The sequence below is a fragment of the Corythoichthys intestinalis genome, chromosome 14 (genome assembly GCF_030265065.1).
Source record: "Corythoichthys intestinalis isolate RoL2023-P3 chromosome 14, ASM3026506v1, whole genome shotgun sequence".
NCBI classification, from domain to species: domain Eukaryota; kingdom Metazoa; phylum Chordata; class Actinopteri; order Syngnathiformes; family Syngnathidae; genus Corythoichthys; species Corythoichthys intestinalis.
Genome location: NC_080408.1, coordinates 17,584,849 through 17,597,158, shown reverse-complemented (window position 1 = coordinate 17,597,158; position 12,310 = coordinate 17,584,849). Strand labels below are relative to the sequence as shown.

Here is a 12,310-nt window from a genome sequence, read left to right as displayed (position 1 = left end):
TTGTTCCGCAGCCCCTTTGAGCTCAATTTGACCCCCTTAGAATGCACCATAATCGGCAGGCAGGTCAAGACAGGTGCAATCTTTGATAACGTGTAAAGACAAATTCCAAATACACTATGTAGCGCTCCCTAGCAGTCATTCTTTGTCCCGCTGACACTTTGAGCCCTACTTTGATCCCTTCAGAATGCTTCAAAACTCACCAAACTCAGGTGAACACTGGTGAAAACTTTAATAAAATGTAAAAATAAATAAATAAATAAAATATGCGTAAATGTGTGTACCGCCCCCTAGAAACAAAACCAACATTTTTTTTTTTTTTTTCCTGTAAGGTGAAAGAGGAGGTAACAACGCAAAGGTTAAAACTTAGAACACATCAGTACTATATGAATGAATGAATGAATACGCGGTGCCCAGACTGCCGTTAGTAGTACATCCAGTTTTCTTTGGGTGGGCAGAGCATGAATAATAGTATAAATAATATTTTGAATGATATTTTGAGACGATTAGAATAATATTTTGAGACGATTCGACTACATACAACAAATTGGCAAAGCGCAGATGACAAGAAATTAGTCTTTTAATCTGCGGTTTAGCCACGCCTACCATTATAGACCCTACTCACATGACGTCACAACCATGCCTCCGCGTCATATTGTCCGTCAACTCGTCGTGTTTACGCATTACTGCTACATAAATTCCTCCTATTATGGCGTGTTTTTCTGCTTGTTGACATTAATATTCAAAATGGTGAAGGCGTGGGTGGCGGTTGGTTGCAGTAACAGAGAAGATAGACGGAGAGACTTGAAGTTCTACCAAATTCCGAGAGACACGGAGAGGAGAGCGAGATGGACTGCTGCAATCCGATGAGAAAACTGGGCACCAAACGATCACTACAGACTATGTAGTAGTCATTTTATCAGGGGTCGCGTTAACCGAATATTTTCCGTCGTTGACCGATTTTTTAAAACGGTGACGAAAAAAAAACTGAAGTCCATCCGTCATTTTGACCGGTTGCAATTCACACCCCAGACCACAGGGTGCGTGTGAGCATAATAATTAGCTATTGTCTCTCTTGATGCATGATGTCGTTAGCCTTACTCTGAAAAATGTCAAGGCAACTGAGTGTCCGAAGTTTCTTCAAAAAGCCCCAAAACGACGATGGTGTTGATAAAAGAGGTGAAAAAACAGGGACTGCACAAGCGGGCACGCAATTCGAGTCCATGCGCACCAGGAGGAAAGTGTGAGACTACGTTCAGGCCACAGCAGGTGAACTGTTAATTTCATTGTTCCATATGCTACATATGGTTGGCTACCTACCTACTGGGGCCACAGTCAGCTGTTTTTGTCACTGCGGAGAAAAAGTTACATATTCATTTGCTTGATGTGTGATGGCACGGTGTGGATTCTCTGTTAAGCTTGTTCGGACAGAATATTAATTTAAAATGAATGAAAACTAAATACTATTGAATATGTTGAAGCGGTATGCAATGTTAAGAGTCTTGTTAGCTGTAGGCGCACTATCCTATTCCCCTCACTATCCACTTGCGGGGGCCTGCGCTTGTCAGTGACGTTCCTTATTCTCGCTATATGATTATACAACTTTAACATTTGTTAATAATACGCTCTGTGTGTAGTATCATCTATCGCTTTTCCTTTTTAAATGGGCACTTATAAGCGAACGCAAGAAGTAACAACGGGAACATTTTTAAACAGGCATTTCACGGGAGAGCATTTCGACTCTTCGGCCAATCATATAGTGAGAGCGAGTGGATAGTGAGGGGACCGCGCGCGGCTCTTAAGTGTCTCTGTCACGTGACTGCCGTAGCCGGTAACGCGCTCGGCCAAATGGACACACAAGTACGGAAGGTGAATTATGCCAAGCAAAGGGTCACCACAATGTCATTATCATCATTTTAAAAATTTAAGTGACGGGTAAAAATAGATTATGACCGGATTTTTATGACCCTGTCAGTCAAAATGACAGACAACGAAAAAGTCTAGTGCAACCTCTGCTGGTAAGATGCATTTAATATATATTTAGAGGGTTTTGGGCTGACAACCACAATTAAGATGATTGCGAGGCTAATCACCGACAACATATAGTTTCGAATTCAAGATGTTTATCTCTTCCGCCATCATTATTTTTTGAATAATATTTAGCTGGTACCAAGTGAAAGAAGCTGGCCTCGTCTCCGGATCATCAGTTAAACTGGTGTGTCCAAACTTTTTGCACAGGGGGCCAGATTTGGTGTGGTAAAAATGGGGGGGGCTACCTTGACTGATTTACGTAGAACAATATATTTAAACACATTTTAGCAAGCCCTTCTGTGTGTCACATTTGCTTTATTATAATTTTTTTAATTCATAATTTCAACAATCTCGCCTTTGTGGCATTCTCTTTCGACACTCGGGCTCTTGCGAAATACTGCTGCTGTGAAATTAAACTAGCTTCAAGTTGCTATAATTTCACGCTGCGTATCTTCCCTGTAATGTTGTACATTTCAGCGTGTCTTGTTTGGTAATATTGCGTTACATCGAACTCTTTGAAAACAGCGACTGTCTCTTTGCAAATGAGGCAGACACAGTTGTTGCGTATTTTATTGGAAAAAATAGTCCAATATCCACCTATCCTTGAAGCGTTGGCCATCGCAGTCAATCTTTTTTTTTTTTTTTCGATTGTCGCCATTTTAGAAAATTGGAAGTAAAGGGTTACACGGGGTAATGTTGCTTAGAGTGCTGCTCTTAAAGTTTTTCAAAGTTTCGTGAGAATAGGCTGAGTTTCTGTGGACAAGATAGTTGTAGATATGAGGGTAGCAGATGTCAGGCAGAGACGGCGAAGACAGCGTGTCGAAAAATATCGATTTAGGCATCAAATACGGATCTGGCGAATGGATAGACTGAAGCTTTTCCACATAACGCCTTTTATGCAACGCATCCAATGAGTTTACAGCGTCTGAAAGCACCGGGGCTTCCATGAATTGCACTATAAATTGTACGACAAATTGAAACCATTGAGAATACGGATAAACAATGACGGACAATATGGCGGCCGGATACAGCGACACGTCATTCTGTGACGTTGGTGAGTAGGGTCTATAGGGCTCTAGCGTCCCCAACAGAAGAATGACGTCAGCAGGAGAATGGTTTCATCTGATTTTAGACTTCAGCCCATTGAGGGGGAATTATTCATAACAAGGACAAGCCGCCGGCCACAAAATGCAAGCCACCTTATTAAAACGTGTGCCATGATCCCAGTATTTGACATAATACAAATAACAATGTTTACTCACTTCCTCGTAAGTCCAATGGTCACACAGCTGTCAGAATTGTTTACGCCAATCACGGGGTGAATGGGAACTTTTTGAAATCCAAAAAGGCTCACACGCCTCTTCCGTTTTTCTCCAGCACATTTGGCTGGCGTGATACGAAAAATAAACGAATTAATCCGCAAAATCAACTGAATCCGCAGTCGTTCTGCATACTGTAGTATTGGATGTATAGTGAAGATGAATATCCCGCTGACGTCACATTCGGAATCCTCGTCAATCCAGGACGTCTCTCATTTTCATGGCGCGGGATTTAAAAAAATGAATAAATATATCAATTGCTTCCACACAGATCGAAAATATAAATAAACATGCTTTTTGCTGTCATACGCACTTTAAATTAACATTTTTTTTAAGTCAGTTGAAGCTTTTAACTTATAACTTTTAATATTTTCTCACCCTCCCACAAAAAAATCCAATATATTTTTTTTTATATAATTGAAATATTTACCCTCTGAAAAATCAAGATTGTTGATGAAGGACAACAAAAGACAAGCCGCCGATCGCCGGCCACAAATGCAAGCCACTTCCTTATTAAAACATGTGCTATGATCCCAGTATTTGACATAACGCAAAAAACGATGTTTACTTTTTTTTTAGGGCTGTCAAACGATTAAAATTTTTAATCGAGTTAATTACAGCTTTAAAATTAATTAATCGTAATTAATCGCAATTCAAACCATCTCTAAAATATGCCCTATTTTTCTGTAAATTATTGTTGGAATGGAAAGATAAGACACAAGACGTATATATACATTCAACATATGGTACATAAGTACTGTATTAGTTTATTATAACAATAAATCAACAAAATGGCATAACATTATTAACATTCTCTTAAAGAGATCCATGGATAGAAAGACTTGTAGTTCTTAAAATATAAATGTTAGTTCAAGTTATAGAATTTTTTTTAATCAAAACTCATCTTAATGTTTTCATTTTATTAAAATTTGTAAAATTTTCTATCAAAAAAATAAACTAGTAGCTCGCCATTGTTGATGTCAATAATTACACAATGCTCACCAATGGTGCTGAAAGCCATCAAATCAGTTGGACCCAAGCGCAAGCAGAGGGCGCCAAACACCAAAAAACAAGTAACAAGCGGACATTACACTCTGCTGTCATTTTAATCTGTTTGAGCGGGGCATCTGCGTTAATTGCGTCAAATATTTTAACGTGATTAATTTTTCAAAAATGAATTACCGCCCGTTAACGCGATAATTTTGACAGCCCTACTTTTTTTCTTTTTTTAAATTCTATTCATGATTAAATGCGATTTTTATGCATAATTTTATTTCCTGTTTCGATTGTCTTTGTTTTTATATTCTATTGATTTAATGTGATTTTTATGATCTTCATGTGATGTAAAGCACTTTGAATTGCTTGGTGTTGAATTGTGCTATATAAATAATTTTTTTTTTAATGAAAATGAATTGCTATCCATGAAATTAGAAGATAAAAAAACAATCAAATTACCACCCAAATGTTTTCTTTAAAAAACATGATTTCCCCCTTCAAAATTATGATATTGAGATATACCACAAACAAAATTTGAGCCTTCTTTTCTTTTGAAAAGTATCCCTTAATTCTCTTAACATTCATTTACCATGTCCAACTGCTTTATTTCCAACTTTGAAATGAAGCGCTAATGTAAAAAAATGAGCCCATCAAAAGAAGAGCCTGACCATTATGAATCCATTTATTTTGCTCTTCCACACTCATCAAAACCCTTTTTAAGATGGAAGAAACTAATCCAAGTTTCTTTTGTATGCCCTTTCCATGACGTGACGACCTCGAAGGCATCGCGGCACTTATCGCCAAGCATCAAAGCAGCGGAATTGGCGTGTTTGTCCCATCAAATGGTTCTCATAACAGTGATTGATGGCGCCTCAGAAAACGAAAAGCTACAATTTCACATGCGCTTCTTCACTTTAACGACTCGTCTCTCATTGGCCGGTCAAGTACGAGCAGAAGACACTCGCTTCTTCAGTCTTTCCCCCACAACAAAGTCTTCTTTTATCTTTAAGTGGAAAAGTCCCACAATGCTCTGCTGCTCACGTTTAGACAGCCCCCGCCCGGGGGACATTTTTTTTTAATTCACTTCAAACATCCCACATCACTCGCACATCCCCCTAAACTCCCCTACCAGCCCTCAACTAAACCGACTTGTGTGAGGCCGGCATGCCAACAGGTGCTCACTTCCTTCAAAACAGCCACGAAATGACATGTGGCTTCCTTACGGCAAATCCAATCATTGTTATTTCCTACTACTGAGCGATTCATTTACAAACGTGCCTTAATTGTGTCCACATAACATATTGGCTACCAGTGACTGTGATAGACGTCCAATCTAGTGCTGCAACGATTAATCGATTAACTCGAGGATTCGATTAAAAATAAACATTCGAATTAAATTTTGCTGCTTTGAGTATTCGTTTGATTAAAGTGGCGTTATGATGGTTTGTTTTGAAAATGTGTGCCTTTAGTTTTATTCATTTGGGTGGATACACTGCCCTCTAGTGGCAACAGTGAATATGACAACTCATTTCACATGGCTAAATCCTGCTGCTCCCTGTTAAGACCAACATAAGCAAAAATTTTTGTTTGAGCTGTTTTTTTAATGCGTTCGTAATGTAGTTTGTACGTATATTGACCTGTTTTTTTTTTTTTTGGGGAACGTGTGTTTGAACCATTTGATAACAGTAATGAAAAAAAAAGATAGCATTTTATAGCATTTAAGCTAACGGACTTTTGCTATGTAAGTTAGCCAATTGTTCTTTTATTGTACTTACATAGATCCTCATTTGGTTATTTTTTTAAAACCGTTTGAGGGTCAGCTCAGGTATTTTAAATTTTTGTTCTTATCCGATTACTCGATTATTCGAACTAACGAGTTCATCGAATAATCGACTACGAAAATAATCGATAGCTGCAGCCCTAGAAGAGGCTGCCAACCCTCCCAGGCAGCCCGCTATGACACAATCTTGCTATGCTACTAAGCACTGTCAACCCTCCCAGTTCAAATGGATTGGACGTCTATCGCTGTCAATGGCACTGAAACATGTTCACTGACCTCCCAGTTCAAATGGATTGGGTGCCTCTATTCCTGCATGGTTCATGCAGCTGGAATAGTGACAACCATACACAGAGATTAAGGCCCTTGTGCATACTTGTCAAATTGTATGGTTTCAGCGTAATTTGTACAAGTGAGTACTGATTTTCAAATGGGTATGCCGTATGTTCAAAATCTGTACGTTTTTCGTGCATTACGTTTTTTTTCCTCCATCCGGATTTTGTCACTGTTTCGGCAACGAGAAAATGTGCATTATTATGCGTTACTACGTTGGTTGAATGACGCGAGAAAAGTAATAGAGAGAGAAGAGCGGGAGTGGGAAGGAGGGAAGAGTGTTGTGACGCTATCGCAAACGCGATGCTAGGCTAGGTGGCTCCAATATTTCCTGACTGTAGCCGACAGCCTACAATTTACGCCCACTTGATGCTACACTAGGTATCACATACGTATAGAACTACATGCAAAATGACAGACTTGGCGGCATTAGTAAACAGCCGCCATATTAAAGCAGTAGACTTCTCAGAAAGGCTCTGTTGTAGTGAACTTACCTAGCGAACCTAAGTAATTTTTATCTAAAATACTCCTACATCGACAAAATCTTGACTTGAATCTATCTTTAAATGATGAAACCGTTTTAAAACTTTGACATGTCGAAAGTAGACAGAAGGGTACTAATGCAAAAACGGGCAATTTTGACAACAGTTGATTCACAACATTAAATGACTTCCAAACATAGCAAAGGTTACGATTTTTTTGTTGTTGTTGTTAAAAAAAAAGACATGAAAGGTAACACCAGTTACTTTGCCAAGTAACTAATTACTCTTACATTCATGTAACTAAGTTACTAACTCAATTACTTTTTGGGAGAAGTGATTTGTAACTGTAATTAATTACTTTTTAAAAGTAAGATTAACAACACGCGTCAAAAAGATGAAGTCTGCAGAATGAAAAGTGACGAAAGCGGAGATTTTATTCTGCCAATTTGTTGCCGAACACAATTTGCCCGCAACTATTCCTGATCACTTCTAAGAATGAGCAAAACAAATGTTCCCCGACTCAAAGATTGCATCGGTAAGTTATCAATTGACCTTTTTAATTTATAATTGGAGACACTAACGAACTACCTTCAAGTCAAACTGAATTGCAAGCTGAAGTGCCATGAAGTGCAGCCATCAAGAGACATGAAATTGCCAAAAGTGCAACATACAATTATAACAAAAGTCACTATTAAATTTTAGTAATCATGATGTAGCTGAAGATATTGATTGTTCTTTGATTGCGCCAGGTTACATGTGACAATATTACCAATAAATTCATAATATTTTAAAAATTGAGTTTTATTCTCGTTTCATATTGCATGCACGCTATATAAATTGTTGTAAGATTAGTCACCAATTTGTAAGGGCATACGTCACTATTTGTAAGATTGCCAACTGCCTCGGATTGACAGGTATGCTTGTGGCCGAAAAATGTCATGCAAGTAATTGACTTTCCATATTTGAATTTAAAATTAAGACTTTGCCGGTGAAATGTTGTCTATAAAAGTTGTAAAGCAATAAAACAAACAACAGAAATGAATGAAATGAACAAATTATTTCTACAATGGGTCAAAATAATTTTTCGAACAGATGACTAGCACCTTAGAGACGGTATTTGCTTTGCTTAGCCAAAACCACCTGAGGACAAAAGAGGCCAGATGGATATACGTAATTTTTTTTTTTTTTAATCTAAGCTTTCAAAAGCGACAACAACTCCTGAGTGAGAACCAGTGATTGAAGATGTAGATCATGAAATGCCAGAGAGCACCACCAAATTAGTGAGTTTCAGTTTACCCCACTAAAGACGGTAATTGGGCAACACCGGGCGTACCAAATTCAATGGATGACGATCTCAAAAGCATAGCTGTCCTAAGCAACCTGATTTCGAATTCCGAAATGCTCATTTTCAACGTATTATTATATATATTCCTGGCTAAATATTCTGTTAAAAAGGATGCCGTCTCCTGTTTTGCCTGCCGCCATTTTCAAACTGACCATGGTGTGGATTCGTTTTGCCAGGGTGTGAATGACAGGAAAAAACTTGGCATTAAATTGTATATCTACGGAGAACGCAAAGATCGGCGTCTACTTCTCCACTAGGTAAGACAGAAAAATGCATGCGCCTTCACATGCACACACAAACAGCTGGGATGCCTGTATTCACGAGCATGGGCTAAGCTACTAACCGAGCATATATCTTGTTCATTTTAATTGCTGTTAAGTTAATTTTATTGCAGACACTGCGTTTCGGGGTCATCAACATGTTTTGCCCCGCCCCCCCCTTGCCACAAAAGTCATACTCCGCCGATGGTGACAACTAGGGTTGGGCATCGAGCATTGATGGGAACCGGTTCTAGCACACCGATGCTCCTGGAACCATTTGAATTTTTAAATTTCGATGACATGTTTTGATGCCCTGATCGCCGAGTGGGAAAAAATTGCTCAAGCTCAAAGACCGATGTTTATATACAAGTTAAAAATAGCCCTGTGAGAAGTTCATATAATTTAAAAAAATCATCAAAAACTTAAATCTTTAAGATAAACTATGCAATTTTTTTTTTTTTTTTTGGACCCTCCCCTCTTCAACGAATCGGAATCGAGAATCGTTCGGAACCGGTATCGAAAGGTGGAATCGGAACCGGAATCGTGACAACTCCTAAAACTAGATTTTTTAAAAAAAACTCAAATTATGTGCAGTGATCCCTCGTTACTTCGCAGCTCAACTTTCGCGCCCTCAGTATATCGTGTATTGTTATATCTTGTAACAAGTATCTTGCTATTAGAATAGAAGAGTTCTAAAAACATATTTATGTCCACTTTATTTACATCTACGTATGTATTTACTCAAACACACACATGTATCATATGAGAGAGAATGAGAATGAATGCACAGTATGTACAGTACAGGCCAAAAGTTTGGACACACCTCATTCAACGCAACACAAATGAAGGCCCATTAATGAAGCAATAAATTCCACTAATCCGCCCTGAAAAGGCATACCTGTGAAGTCAAAAACCATTTTAGGTGCATTCCACTTGAAGACGTTATAGGTGTTTAAAAGCAAAAACAAACAGACTGAGGAACAATTTCTTTGCTAAAGCCATCTCCACCCTGAACAGCCATCTGTAACACCACATCACCTATTGTCCATTATTCATTTACATGCAATATACTACGTGCAATACTTACTAAGTGCGATATTCAATGCCTCACTGTCAACTGCTGCTACTTCACTTCAATTATTTGCACTGCCTGAACATAGGACTACCTTATACATATTCTATATTTATTTTAGTGCTGTCAAATTTATCGCGTTAACGGGCGGTAATTAATTTTTTAAATTAATCACGTTAAAATATTTGACGCAATTAATGCATGCACGGAATAACCCGTTCATGTGTTGCCTCAAACAGTTTACAATGACGCTGTTTTAGCACATTGAAAGCGAAAAGGCAGAGAAATGCCAGTGGACACAGGCGTTCATTGGACCGCCTTTTATTGGCTTAAGCTTTGGGGGACTCTTTCACAACAAATATAAGTATTGTGGCGAACGACATGGGGAAGAATGACAGAGGACGATATTTTTCTTAACACGCTTAATTGGACATAACGTAGAAGATCCTATATACCATTTGCAGCCACCACAGACAGTCATGGTTGTCCAATTTCCCATCATGCATTTGGGCAGAACAATTAAGTCGCTATAGTATCATTTAGTGTACGCATAACAAAAATAATATTCCTATTTCTCACAGGAGACTACCTTTTGCTTAACACGCTAAATTAAACACAATCCAGAAAATACTGTTTACTATTTGCAGCCACCACTGACAGTCATGGCTGCCCAACTTCCCATTATGCATTTGGGCGGAACAGTTAGTTCGCTACAGTATCATTTAGTGAAAGCACAACAAAAATAATATTCCTATCCCTCAACAAAATAATGTTCACAAAAAGAAAAGCGCTCAATGCAAAGAGAACTGGCGTTCCCAATCAAAATAGCTATGCAAAATACACATACAACTTACTCAGACTTTGCCTTGGCTAGATCTATAATTGATTCAAAACTCGCCATTGACACCTTGTGGTGTATTTTAATCACTACCTAACGTAGTTAAAGACACTGTGGAAGAACGGCAGGGAGCCCATGTGACGTCCCGCTCGGCGACGTCAACAATGGCGAGCTATTAGTTTATATTTTGATTGAAAATTTTACAAATTTTATTAAAACGAAAACATTAAGAGGGGTTTTAATATAAAATTCCTATAACTTGTACTCAAATTTATCTTTTAAGAACTACAAGTCTTTCTATCCGTGGATCCCTTTAACAGAAAGAATGTTAATAATGTTAATGCCATCTTGATATTTCACAAACGACCAGCAAAAGCATTATTAACAGCAAAGACGGGATGAGACGAGAGTATGACAAAACGGTGTTCTGCCTGTGCTACACCGGCGAAACGTCCTACAAGAGACAAATTTAACACCCAAAGTACTATCGTTTGACAGTCCTACTTTATTTTATACTTTTATTCTTGCAAGCTACTCGAGATTTTTACTTTTCTATTCTAAAGCTCATGGAGAGAATGACAAGAGTGCGCAAAAAAGTAATCACAGCAAAGGGTGGTTACTTCTTTTTAGTTTTTTCGCTTTTTTTTTTTTTTTTGCAAAGTACATAATTCCACACGAGGTTATTCATAGTTTTATTACCTTCAGTGAGAATTTACAACATAAATAGTGATGAAAATAAAGAAAACGCATAAATGAGAAGGTGTGACCAAACTTTTGGCCTGTATTGTAATATTTATATTATTTATACCTTGATTTATGTAGTCATTTATATTAATATTTTATTTACATGCTTCAAACTATCATGGTCTAATGATAACATATGCATTTATAGGGTATAACACCATTTACCATTTTATATACGCTTATTAATATTATATACTGTATATGGCGGAAAAAACAAAGCTGAAAAAGCGGTTTCTGCTCTTACGCTCCTCTTTAAAAGAAACTGCTGTATTTTAAGCCAAAACAACTGTTGTGTTTGATAGAACAATATATCTATATGCTGCCATAGCAGATTCATGGCGCATTAAGCCCCCGAACTATTTTTAATATGTCCATTTTACCCTGAAAACCCCATTTACAGACGTCGCGCAACCGCTTTTGTTTCAACCCAGCCATAAAACGAAGGTAATTAATTATATTTATTATTCAAAATGTCTGTCGTTTTTACCTTAAAATCATTAACTGATGTCTCATATTTCGTTCTAAAAAAAAAAAAAACGACTTTAAAAAATTATTCACTCATATATTTTAAGCTTTTAAACAAATTATGTCACAATGAAAAAAAATGGCGTCTGTAAAAAAGTCACTGATATCTACCTCATAACTATCGCTTAATTGTATTTTTTCATTACTGTCGCATTTTCTCTGATATGTTAGATGATAAATAATCGATCCAAACAAAAAAATTTGAAACAAAATGTTTAAAAGGGTAAATATATGCAAAAGAAAATCTCGACCACTCCTTGATGTCTGCGATTTCTGCATCGCGACCCTTGTCATATTACCATGTTTCACCCAGAAAATCCCCCCAAAATCGAGCTGTGGCCATTCACAGTGTGTCTTGACACTCAGTGATACATTCTACATAGAGGTTTTGGATAGAAACAAGGTCAGTACGCGATAATATTTCGTTAAAGTAATGGCGTCTGTAATTCTGCTCTCGCGTGCTCTCACCTCCAGATAGGGTTTTGCTGTTTAAAAAAACATTTAAAAAAAAAAAAAAAATGCCCTCCTGTTCAAAAATGTTCTTCCCCCAGAAATTGAGATTTTAAGCTTTCGAATGATGTATCACACATG

General features: G+C 37.6%; 1 protein-coding gene across 2 annotated transcripts in view; it reads right to left on the bottom strand.

Moving 5' to 3' along the window:
* The window catches only part of LOC130929912 (protein APCDD1-like), an 85,914-nt gene that overhangs the window by 17,179 nt on the left and 56,425 nt on the right, over positions 1-12,310 (bottom strand). The window lies entirely within an intron of this gene.